The sequence below is a fragment of the Callionymus lyra genome, chromosome 17 (assembly GCF_982586985.1).
Source record: "Callionymus lyra chromosome 17, fCalLyr1.hap1.1, whole genome shotgun sequence".
NCBI classification, from domain to species: domain Eukaryota; kingdom Metazoa; phylum Chordata; class Actinopteri; order Syngnathiformes; family Callionymidae; genus Callionymus; species Callionymus lyra.
Genome location: NC_141834.1, coordinates 15,038,358 through 15,048,579, shown reverse-complemented (window position 1 = coordinate 15,048,579; position 10,222 = coordinate 15,038,358). Strand labels below are relative to the sequence as shown.

The 10,222-nt window shown below is 37.5% G+C and overlaps 1 protein-coding gene across 2 annotated transcripts in view; it reads left to right on the top strand.

The window, feature by feature from the left end:
• The first annotated feature begins 851 nt into the window (after positions 1–851).
• The window catches only part of galnt1 (UDP-N-acetyl-alpha-D-galactosamine:polypeptide N-acetylgalactosaminyltransferase 1), a 55,247-nt gene continuing 45,876 nt past the window's right edge, over positions 852–10,222 (top strand). Inside the window, exon 1 of one of the 2 annotated variants that reach the window (XM_087812457.1) lies at positions 852–1,549. The gene's annotated coding sequence lies outside the window, so the exon portion shown is untranslated. The remainder of the gene's footprint in view (positions 1,550–10,222) is intronic. The other variant, XM_087812458.1, reaches the window with a different exon arrangement.

The window sequence follows — 10,222 nt, the reverse complement described above, 5'->3', positions numbered from 1 at the left end:
TCAATGTCGTTTAGTTTATTTTTTTAAATGCCTAACTACACTTATTATGTCCACTTATATACAGGCACTTGATATAGTGCGTCTTGTCATCACGTCAAGACAAAAGAATAAAGGGGCAAAAAAAACAACAACTAGAGATTCATATGATGAAAAAAGCAAAGAAAAACAAAACTTATAACCTTTCATTTTAATTTGATTGTACATTATTTAATTTATAAAATAGATTGACTTTATTAATCCCTCTATAGATCATAAAAACAAGAACAAGAACAAAGGGCAAAGGATGACAAATTGCAAGTATAAAGAACAAGGATGAAAAGGAAACAATGCAAAGAAAAGGATAAGAAGGAAAAAGGATACAAAGATTAAGATAGAAACAAAGATTAAAATAGAAATATATAAAATATAATATATATAATAGAAGTGCATTTTATTTAACATTTTAAAGAAAACATTTGTACATCAGAAACATTTCTAAACATGCCCAGTTCTACTCTAATATATACTTAATTACTTGTATTCTTACTACATACATCTGTTTGTTTGTTTTTTGCATCATATTAATGCATCTTTTCTTTAGTTATTACCTTCTTAAGGCTTAAACACCCCCCTCAACATTTTTTATACTTTACTTTACATATATACTTTACACACTTTCTGCACGTTGTAAATAGTTGAATTGTATTTATTTATATTTATTTATGTATATTATATTATTTATAATATTATTTATATTTATATATATATTTTTTTTTTGTTATGTTTAACATTGTCTCATGTTTGAACCATTCACTGACAATGGAAATGTCAACTTTAATTCCACAATAAAATTAATAATGGAATTGGAATAAAATAAGTGGAGCACATTAAAAAAAAAGAGTAGATTATATCAATTTTTCGTTATTTGTTGGAGTATGATTTTCATCTGGTATAGGAAAATATCGTCAACCTTCAACTGGACCCTCCTGATAAAGTCACAGAACTGGGGGGTCCCATCTCTGAAGATGCGTCAGTCCCGTTATTTTCCAGACACTTGATCTTAAAAAAAAAAAAAAAAAAACTTCTTTCCCACATATTTCGTCTTCATCCCAGTATTTGTTCCGGGTCGAGGCAGTGACGGACGAGCAGGGATGTTGTGGTCTCTGCACACATCAAACTCCTCTCTTCCCACCAAGACCCCGGCAGAGGCAGCAGCACGTCCGCCCGCAGAGACGCATCGCACCGCAGAGCGCCGCTGCACTCACCCGCTCCGCCTCGCCCGCTCCTCCCGCTCCACACGCCAATGGACGCCTCGGCGGTTGTCGCCCCTGCGAGCGGGACTCCCCTCCTCTAGATGCGACCGTGAACCTCTTTTTTTTTTTCCTGCCCTTCCGAGAGGTTCGCTCGACGGCAGGGGAAGGGACTCTCTCTGCCCCCCCATCGTTAGCTCGCTAGGCTAGCTTAGCCCCGCTAACTTAGCTGCCATACTTTGGACCTTATCGCCGGGGTTTTTGGGCGCTCGCTGCTCGCCTAGGACACGTCGCTGGATCGAGGCGGACTGTCACCACAGGTGAGGGGGGTTCGGGGTTCATAAATGGTCTCTCTTCGCCGCGGGTTTTCGGTTTCCTCGACGGGGTTAAAGAGTGGCCGGTGAACGTTATCTGGTAGCGGCTACAGCGGCGCTTCTTGTTGACAGAAGCAGCCAAGCAACGGGGAAGAGATGCGGGTCACCCGCCTGACTAACTGTTACTCTGGGTTTAATACTATAACATATTTATGCGTCTGTATGAGAAACACTTTTTTAAACTCGAGTAACTTAGCTGGGGATCCATGCCTGTGGTGGTCAGTGAGGATGAACATCATGGTTGTTCTGAGTCATTGAGTTCATACATTTTTCTCAGTTTGAACGTTTTCATCTCCCTAAGTAGGACCAACTATGGTATTAAAGTCTATAATTCTGAATATTCCGGGATGAACGGAGTGAAAGGATGATGTATTCCATTCCATTTTAATCTTTTGCATCCCTTTTCCGTTCTTTATACTTGCACTTTGTCATCCCTTGCACTTTGTTCTCTTGTTTGCACTTTGTTCTTGCCCTTTCTTTTTTTATGAGACTTGCCGTACCAAGCTGGAAGACCCAAATAAAAGATAAAATCAATATATCTATAAGAAACTTAATCGTTACACAACAATGTATGCATCATTATAGGGTTGTGAGAAAATATCGATACACCGATATATCGCACAATTTATTTTCACGATACTATAAATATGTAATGGCACTTCATCATATTATTATTCTATCTATTTTATCTTTTTTTGGGGGATGGCTTTACACTAAAATGTTATTTTTTATAATTATTTTGTAATCCCGTGAGATTCTGGCTATGACTGAGGATGAGAGGATACAGTCGACTCCAGCATAACTCGACTTGCGTTGCAGAGTAAAGTATCCTGGCAGTACTACATATATGAATATAAATATTGTTGTTCAGAATCAGAAGCTTTTACTGCCAGTGTTGTAAGCACAACATAGGATTGTTTAGTGGTGGAAGTACAGAGTAAAAGATTGAAATAAGATAGTAATAAGACAGTATTGTTATATTTAAGTAAGTAAGTAAGTAATTTGTATTTGTATTGGCGCTTTTTTTATCATTTCCGCTTTATTGTGTTCTTGCTAATACACCTCCCAGTAGTTCAACCATTTTTATTCATTCTTCTTAAATGTAAAGTACAATGAACTGGCGTTTCCAAGAAACTATAAATATTAATATAGTATCTGCCACATTGATGCATAACATTGCCCTGAAATGTTTATTTCGTTAAGAATTTTCCATTTTGTTCAAAAGTACCCTCTTGCTAACCTCCTAATGAAAAAAAAACCTTGAAAGAACCAGAGTGTCATCACAAATACTCTGTTACCGATTTGGTTTATGGTTATATTGGTTAAATCTACTCGGAATTGTACTGTAAACCTGGTTATTATTTAACATATTTAGAGAAGTTTTTTCCCTCTTGCAGTGGGTGTGGTCAGTAGGTGGAGAACCACTTATACTACTAGATATACATATAAAACATATATTTGTAATCTACTCTGTAGCCCCGCTTCTTTGGAAATGTTGTTTAAGTTGTGAAAATGTTTGGCTTGGATATATTTAGCAGGTAACATTTGTGCCCGGGAAACAGGCTATTACGTTTTGAGTGGTAATTACATAGTAATGCTTCACTCTAGTTACTGCATCAGCAGTTGGAACTGGCCAAAGTGAAACTTCAATATAAAATTGAGATTCCCTTTTTAATTCAGAATTATGGATTAAATTGTCAGTTTTGTTTCACCGAAATCGACCACTTTCCTCTCCTTTAACTCCCTCAACGCTTCTGCCTGTAATTATTGTGTAACGCCACTTGAAGCTGTTACGACTGAATCATATTAAAAAGCAACACTAAGACAAAAGAGAATCACGAGCGCGAGCGACGCTGCTTAACAACCCTACATATCAGTCAAGCAGAGGTTAATTACTTTTTTAAGAAAACCCAATCTCCGGCCGACCTTGTTTCGTGAAAGCGGTTTTGAGCGCTGAAGACATTATCAGACGGTGAATAAGAGTTACTGAGTGAGCGAGAGAATGAACAAGCATGAGTGAGCATCCATTAACACTGCTGTCATTATCTGGAGATTTTAAAAAAACAACAAAAAAAAACGTCTCGGAACTGCAAGAGTCTGCATTTTCGGAGCCAACGGAAATATCTCGGTTCATGAGATGTTGTCGCTACTTCAATTATGGGAGAGACAGGGAAGGTGTTGGATTTGTTTTTGTTTGTTTTTGTGGCCTTTTAGAGAGCATTTGTTTTTGAACCACTGAGCTTAATCTGGGCAGCATCTACAAGCTGATTATTAATTGTATGTGTGGTACTTGTTAAAAATGATGTCTGAAAATATTAGTCTTAAGACCCTTATTTTTGATCTAATTCACCACCTAAAAAAACTCGAAAATCTTTGCAAATGCCACATTGAATTAAACAATTTATCTTTATAATTGCGTCATAGTTATTTCACAATAAATGGGAAATGTTGTCCCAGTATCTGCATTTTTCTGGTGCAGATAGATAGATAGAAATGTTTCCAAAAAAGTTGTGATGCACATGAAATCAGTTGCTACTTTTGTCCTTTGATGCATCAGCCTTTAAAGTACTTGTACCCAAATAATCCAGTAATTGTACTCTATATTAGGGGTGAAAATATTGCCACATTTAAGGTAAGGTAAGGTAAGGTAAAACTTTATTGATCCCTCAGGAGGTCTCCTTCGGGAAATTGTTTTTTACCAATAGCCAGCAATTTTTCATAAACAATAAAAAATAATACATAAAAAATAAAATAAGAAGAAGAACATAAAGAGGAAGAACAAGATGACACAATCTAAGTCTAAAGACAAAGAACATAGGTCAAAGAAAAACAACAAAGACAAAGGACACAAAGACTAACATAGAACAGAACATCCAGATACTCTCACTCCACTCCTGCTCCCGAACTCAGAATTGTACAATTTAATAGCCCGAGGGATGAATGAGTCCCTGAGTCTATTTGTTTTGCACCTGGGTAGGAGCATTCGTGCACTCATTCTGCTTCTCTGCTCACTGATGACAGTGTTCAGAGGATGACTGTCATCATTTAAGTAAGTAAGTAATTTTATTTGCAGACTTTTCCAGACCAGGGTCACAAAGCGCATAAACAATCAAAAAAATGTTCAATAAAGTATATACTTTAAAGGGCAAGACACCACGATGGATGGATGGATGGATGGATGGATAGATAGATAGATAAACTTTACATTACTTTTCAAACAATACCGTAGCAATATTCAACAGTACTGTATTGAATTTTCAATTAACAGTTGCAAATTTTCATTTACTTTTCTTGTATTTAGTCTCTTTTTTAAAACTAAATATATATTACTCTGTTTATTTCATTAAAGCTGATGTTACTGCGTCACCCAATATATCATAACTATCGCAAAATATTGCAATACCCAAGATGAACGGACTAACAAAAAGAAGCTAAACCAGTAGCTATCCATGCTTTTATATCGTTAAAAGACTTTAAAAGAAAAGGCCTTCTGTCAGGAAACAAGTGTGTGGTCGGATTCTCGGGCGAGAAGGAAGGAGGACGAGGAATAGTCGCTCAAAAGACAATCACAAGGAGGAGGAGGAGGCAGAGGAAGAGCGGCCAAAAATACAAATGCAGCACATACGGCAGACGTGGTGCTGTTTTCCAACAGAACAAGTGTGTGTTGTGATGTCTGAAAATAGGTATGGCTGCTCCGGCAACGTTTTTTCCACTTCAAACCATAAACAGTGTGGAGAGTGTAGCAATGAGGAATAAATATTCAAATACTTTTTTTGTGGTTTGTAGCACTCGACAGACCTTGGATTCTTTTACATCATGGTTGTCTTATTAACGCATTTTTTTGGTCTATAGTAGAGAAACTGGTTCTGCCCCAGAGGTTTTCTTCAGTAATAAAAGGATTTTAACTTTCTTATCACTTTGTTCCTCTAATTAATGGGTTCTCGTACCTTTAACTCCATCAGGCAGAGATGGAAGTTATTATCTTCTTAAATATAATGTTTTTAATTGCAATACAAAGTCATTTGACATGATAAAGTTTAATGAGCAAACCAAATATCTAAAAGTTACCTGCTGTAAAGTATATGATGGAGATGTGTGTTGTCATAAAATTAAATTATTTAAAAATGATTATTCTGGAAACTTTTCTAAGCTTCCCCTGAAAGGTTCATTCAACTTTCATTTTTGCGTTCTCTTTCTTTATTAAGTTAGTTAGTAAGTAAGTAGCATTTGTAGAGGCCTTTTCTAGACCAGGGTCACAAAGCGCTTCAACAATCAAAAAAATACGCAATGAAATATCCTTAAAAGGTCAAGATACCACCGAAGAGATTTAAGGATCGGAGAAATGTGAGTTCTTCTACTAGAGCGGCTCAGAATTCTCGCTGCAGAGTTTTGTATCAACTGCCGGCGAGACAGCTCCTTCTTGTTTGGACTATTGCAACAGTTTGTTTTTTAATGTCTACACAAGATAAAGCAAACGCATGGATTTTATAATCCAGATCATGCTTTGACAACATTTTCCTAATGAAGGACCCAGAACAGAACCTTGAGGGACTCCACACAACAGATCCGCCGATTCAGTCCTCTATCAATTTCTTTGTTCGGCAAGTCACCATTAATTTGTATAGTTATGAAATAATCCAATACACTGAAATTATTTACTACAGTTTAATAGCCGATATTTAGGAAATTCTAATGGTGGAATACAGAATCAATCATTATATAGTGGATAAATCAATATTCCATCTGGATACAGGTAGGTTTTAAAGTATTCGTCTTTGTCTTTAAATTTGGAAAAGAAAAAAAAGCCTACTCTTCAGCCTCGCTTCTTTGGACATTTAGTTGTGAAAGAGTTAATATTAAGTAGTGAAGATAGGGCCTGAAGTGTTTATGTGAAACAGGCTCTCAGTTGTAATTACATTGTAATAGTTCACATCGTTATAACGGCATCCGCAGTTTAAACCTACCAAAGTTAAACCTCAAAATAAATAGAGGAAAGATGTTTTTAACAAATACAGAAAAATGACTTTGAAATATAAAATAATTATACTGTGACTATGGTCAATAAATGTCTTTATTCTTTGTTCAATATTGTTTTAGGGTTGCTAGGTTACAGTTGGTAGAAATTAAAGGACCAGGTATATTTTGCTCTTGTATTGATAAAATGTTATGCTGTTTTATAAAGTCAACAAATGAATTATTTTAAAATTCATAAAATGAACTCTACGGTTAAAAGCTGACTTAAATATCCAAAAAAAATGTCATGAGTTTTAACGCCACGCCATGAGTTGTCTGTTAAATAGTGTTTTTAGTACAAGAGCTTTTGGCACTAGAAGGAAATGAATCATGTTCCTCCTTTCAAGGCCGTTGTGTCGACATGGTGTTTCCTGTGCTGTGTGACAAACTTTTTACTTTGTGGTTAGTCGGGCACGTCTTGAATAGACGGGGGGGGGGGGGATTTGAATGATATGATTGAGCAAAGGATTTTGCGGTTGACAGACTTCACACTTTGTGTACAAAAATAGAGCGTTCAACAAGACTCGGGGAGGAAAACAAATCAGAGTAGTTTCAGTGATTGTGTCGTCGTATTGAGATGGTGTTATGTATTGGGACGCAGTGACTTGCCTGTGACGCAAACTGAAACATCTTTCCTTTGCTCGGTGTATCAAAGGAACGGTGATCGATTTCAAGGGCTATTTTATCTGTATTACAAATCTTTTCGAGTGTCCATTGATGGGGGGCTTTGGTGCATTTATTGCCCAGAGCTGGTCAAGAACAATAGATCTATTCTGGCTCATGTCTCCGGAGGGAGGCTGCAACGTTCGGCGTTCCCGGCAGTCTGTATGCCAGCTCGGCTTGCTCAAGGATTTGGTTTCCACAGCCACCTGGAGCTCCGAGCACAGGAATGCCATTGTTCCTCTGTCCAGAGTATGGCTGGATCGGACTCGCATTTACATGCATGTACGCCGACTTGGCGCTCGGAGAGCAATGCAAACAATTTCATCCTAACTTGTTTTGTAAAAAATATATATTTTTTAACCAAATATTTGATGGTTTTGTCCAACTAAATTGGTTGCTTTCATTCTTATTGTCATTTCATTTTTACTTGACTGTATGTTTCTATAATTTTCTGTTCAGTTATTGCGATACTGTAGGAACAAGGTTACATTTGTAGTATTATCTAGTATATTGTAGTATATTGTCTGAGTACTGTGGCGTTGCAGAATTTGCAGACCACACGACTCTTGACGAAAAAATGTCCGAACATCAGCTTTAAAAGCTGGTGGAGTCGACTGTATCCTCTCGTCCTCAGTCATCACTAGGATCTTGTGGGATTTTGTTAATCCTTTTAGCTGTGTAGGACGTAATGACTGCTGCCATCTAGAGGTCGAACATTTAATCGCAACACTGTGATTATTTGCGACAAAATTGCATTTTTGTATTTTTTACTTTCTCTGTAACAATTTTTAGATATTCAAATTGGCAAAATATACCAAACAGACTTAAGGAATTTGTTATTTTGCATAATTAAAATGCCTCGATTAGCAGGGATTGGCTTAATTTAAACACTAGATAATACTTCCAAACCCCAATGATGGTACTTCAGTTTTCACTTAATACCCTTTAAAATCCCAGTCAGAAATCGACGGTCCAGGTAGGAATTAACTACCGTAACTCTGGCCAGATTTGAAGATTTTATTTTCCAAAATTTGTATTTATTTGTAGTACTACAAAGTGTTTCTCTTGGAGGTCGGAACAGGGGTCATTTAGGAGAAGTCCTGGGTAGAACTGCCAGTCCTGAAAGAAAGAAATAATGTTGTGATGAGTTGTAAATCGGGATGCGATCCATGGAAAAACCTGAAAACTATACATTTGTTTTCATCGCTATTTCACAAGAATTCCGAGTAGAGAAAGTCCTGGAAAATCTTAACCCAGAAGTCTGACTAAATTCAAAAGATCAATGGTCTTTCTATCAATTTATTGGAAGATTACCAATATTGTATCATTTCTAAATACACTGAATTATCCCAAAATAGTGTCCTAAAATTGACTTTTCAAGCCCTGAAGTGTAGTTCCCTGCGTGACTGAATCAAGAGACTAGATTATGAAAGTATTTTTATCCCAATTGAAAATGGAGTCCTGCGTGACGATTATTGTGTAGCGTGAGCTCGAACTACTCGTTGTAATGGAACACTGATCAATTCCGGTACACATCCTAAAGTGCATCAGCAAAGCATATACATTTACAACTCATGCTTTTTTTTATATTGAGCTCGAACACTATGGTGTTTGTGGTGTTTGACCTCTTCTGTCACGCACCCCTTGACGGTAACGGCTCGAATCATTGCAGCGTCGGTTTCGGTTTTCGGCGAATAGAAACCACAAAATCGTTGAGGAAGCAGGCAAATATTTACATTTCGATTTTCCTCGGGAGACTAATCCAAACACAGGCTGCAAAAAAAAATCTCTGTTCTCAATGGCAGATTGACATATTGTTTGGTGTTTTAAATCAAAGCTCTCTTTGTTGTTGGATTCGCAAAACGCACATTAAATGTTAATTGTGTTGTATACTGTTGATATTCAGTCATCATTTTGTTTGTGTAATTTATTATTAAAGATCCGGCGTTGTTCTTAGGAATATATTCTCACCAGTGTCTGTCTGTCATAAAGAAAAACGCTGGCGATTAAATGCTCAAACAATTTTTTGCGAGGCAGTCATTATCGAGCGTCAGGTGTGTTTGTCTCCTTTTGGTGTTAATTAAAGGGGCTCGGTGTGTAGTCGTAATGAAAGAGCTTGTTTGTCGACACTTTATCTCCGAGGCTTAAACGGTTGTTTCGCTAGATGAAGTGAAAAGAGGGGAGTGAAGGATGGAGATGGCCATCAGGAGCGTTTAACAGTTTTTCTCTCTCTTTCTTTTTTTTTTTTTTTTTCATCAAATCTGCTGTGTGTGTCCTCTGGCTCTTCACTGGGTCACAGTAGGGATAGAATTGCATAGAAGTGGGTCAGCTAGTGCCACCAGGGATCCTTGCCAATTCCCCGCTCCCTCCCGGGCTCGAACCGACCGACGGCCAATGTAAACTTGTGAGCTGTTTGTGTTTATACGGCTGTGTTGATCCGGGTTTGTCTGCTCGGAGAAATGGAGTCTATCATCTGACAGTCACTGTTACTCGTGACTCCTCATAAACAGTTTGACGATGAGCTAGCGACGGCAAAAGAGACGCTTCATTGTGGCACAAAATGTTTAGACTTCATCTCAGCTCGGGGTCACGTCATCGTTTTTTTTTTTTTTTTTTAAAGAAGGGCGCGGACGAAATAATGCTATGTTTCTGTTCCAGTTTGCTCGCCTAAGTTCGGAAGCTATTTAACAAGATTAGCCATCTGGGAAATTAGACATCGCCGTGTCTCTGGTCTTAAGCTCACGGATGTGTCATGGACACGACCGATTTCTAACCACTTAGAAATGTTTATGGCCCTCGGTTTAAGTGCCGAAGGTGTTGCTCGACCTGTCGTATAAATTAAATGCCGTTTAGGACACGTTGGAATTAAAGAATTTAACTGGCGTAGAACAATGCCAAAACTTGTGTGTTTGTAAATAGCATTTAGCACCAACATTTGTAGCA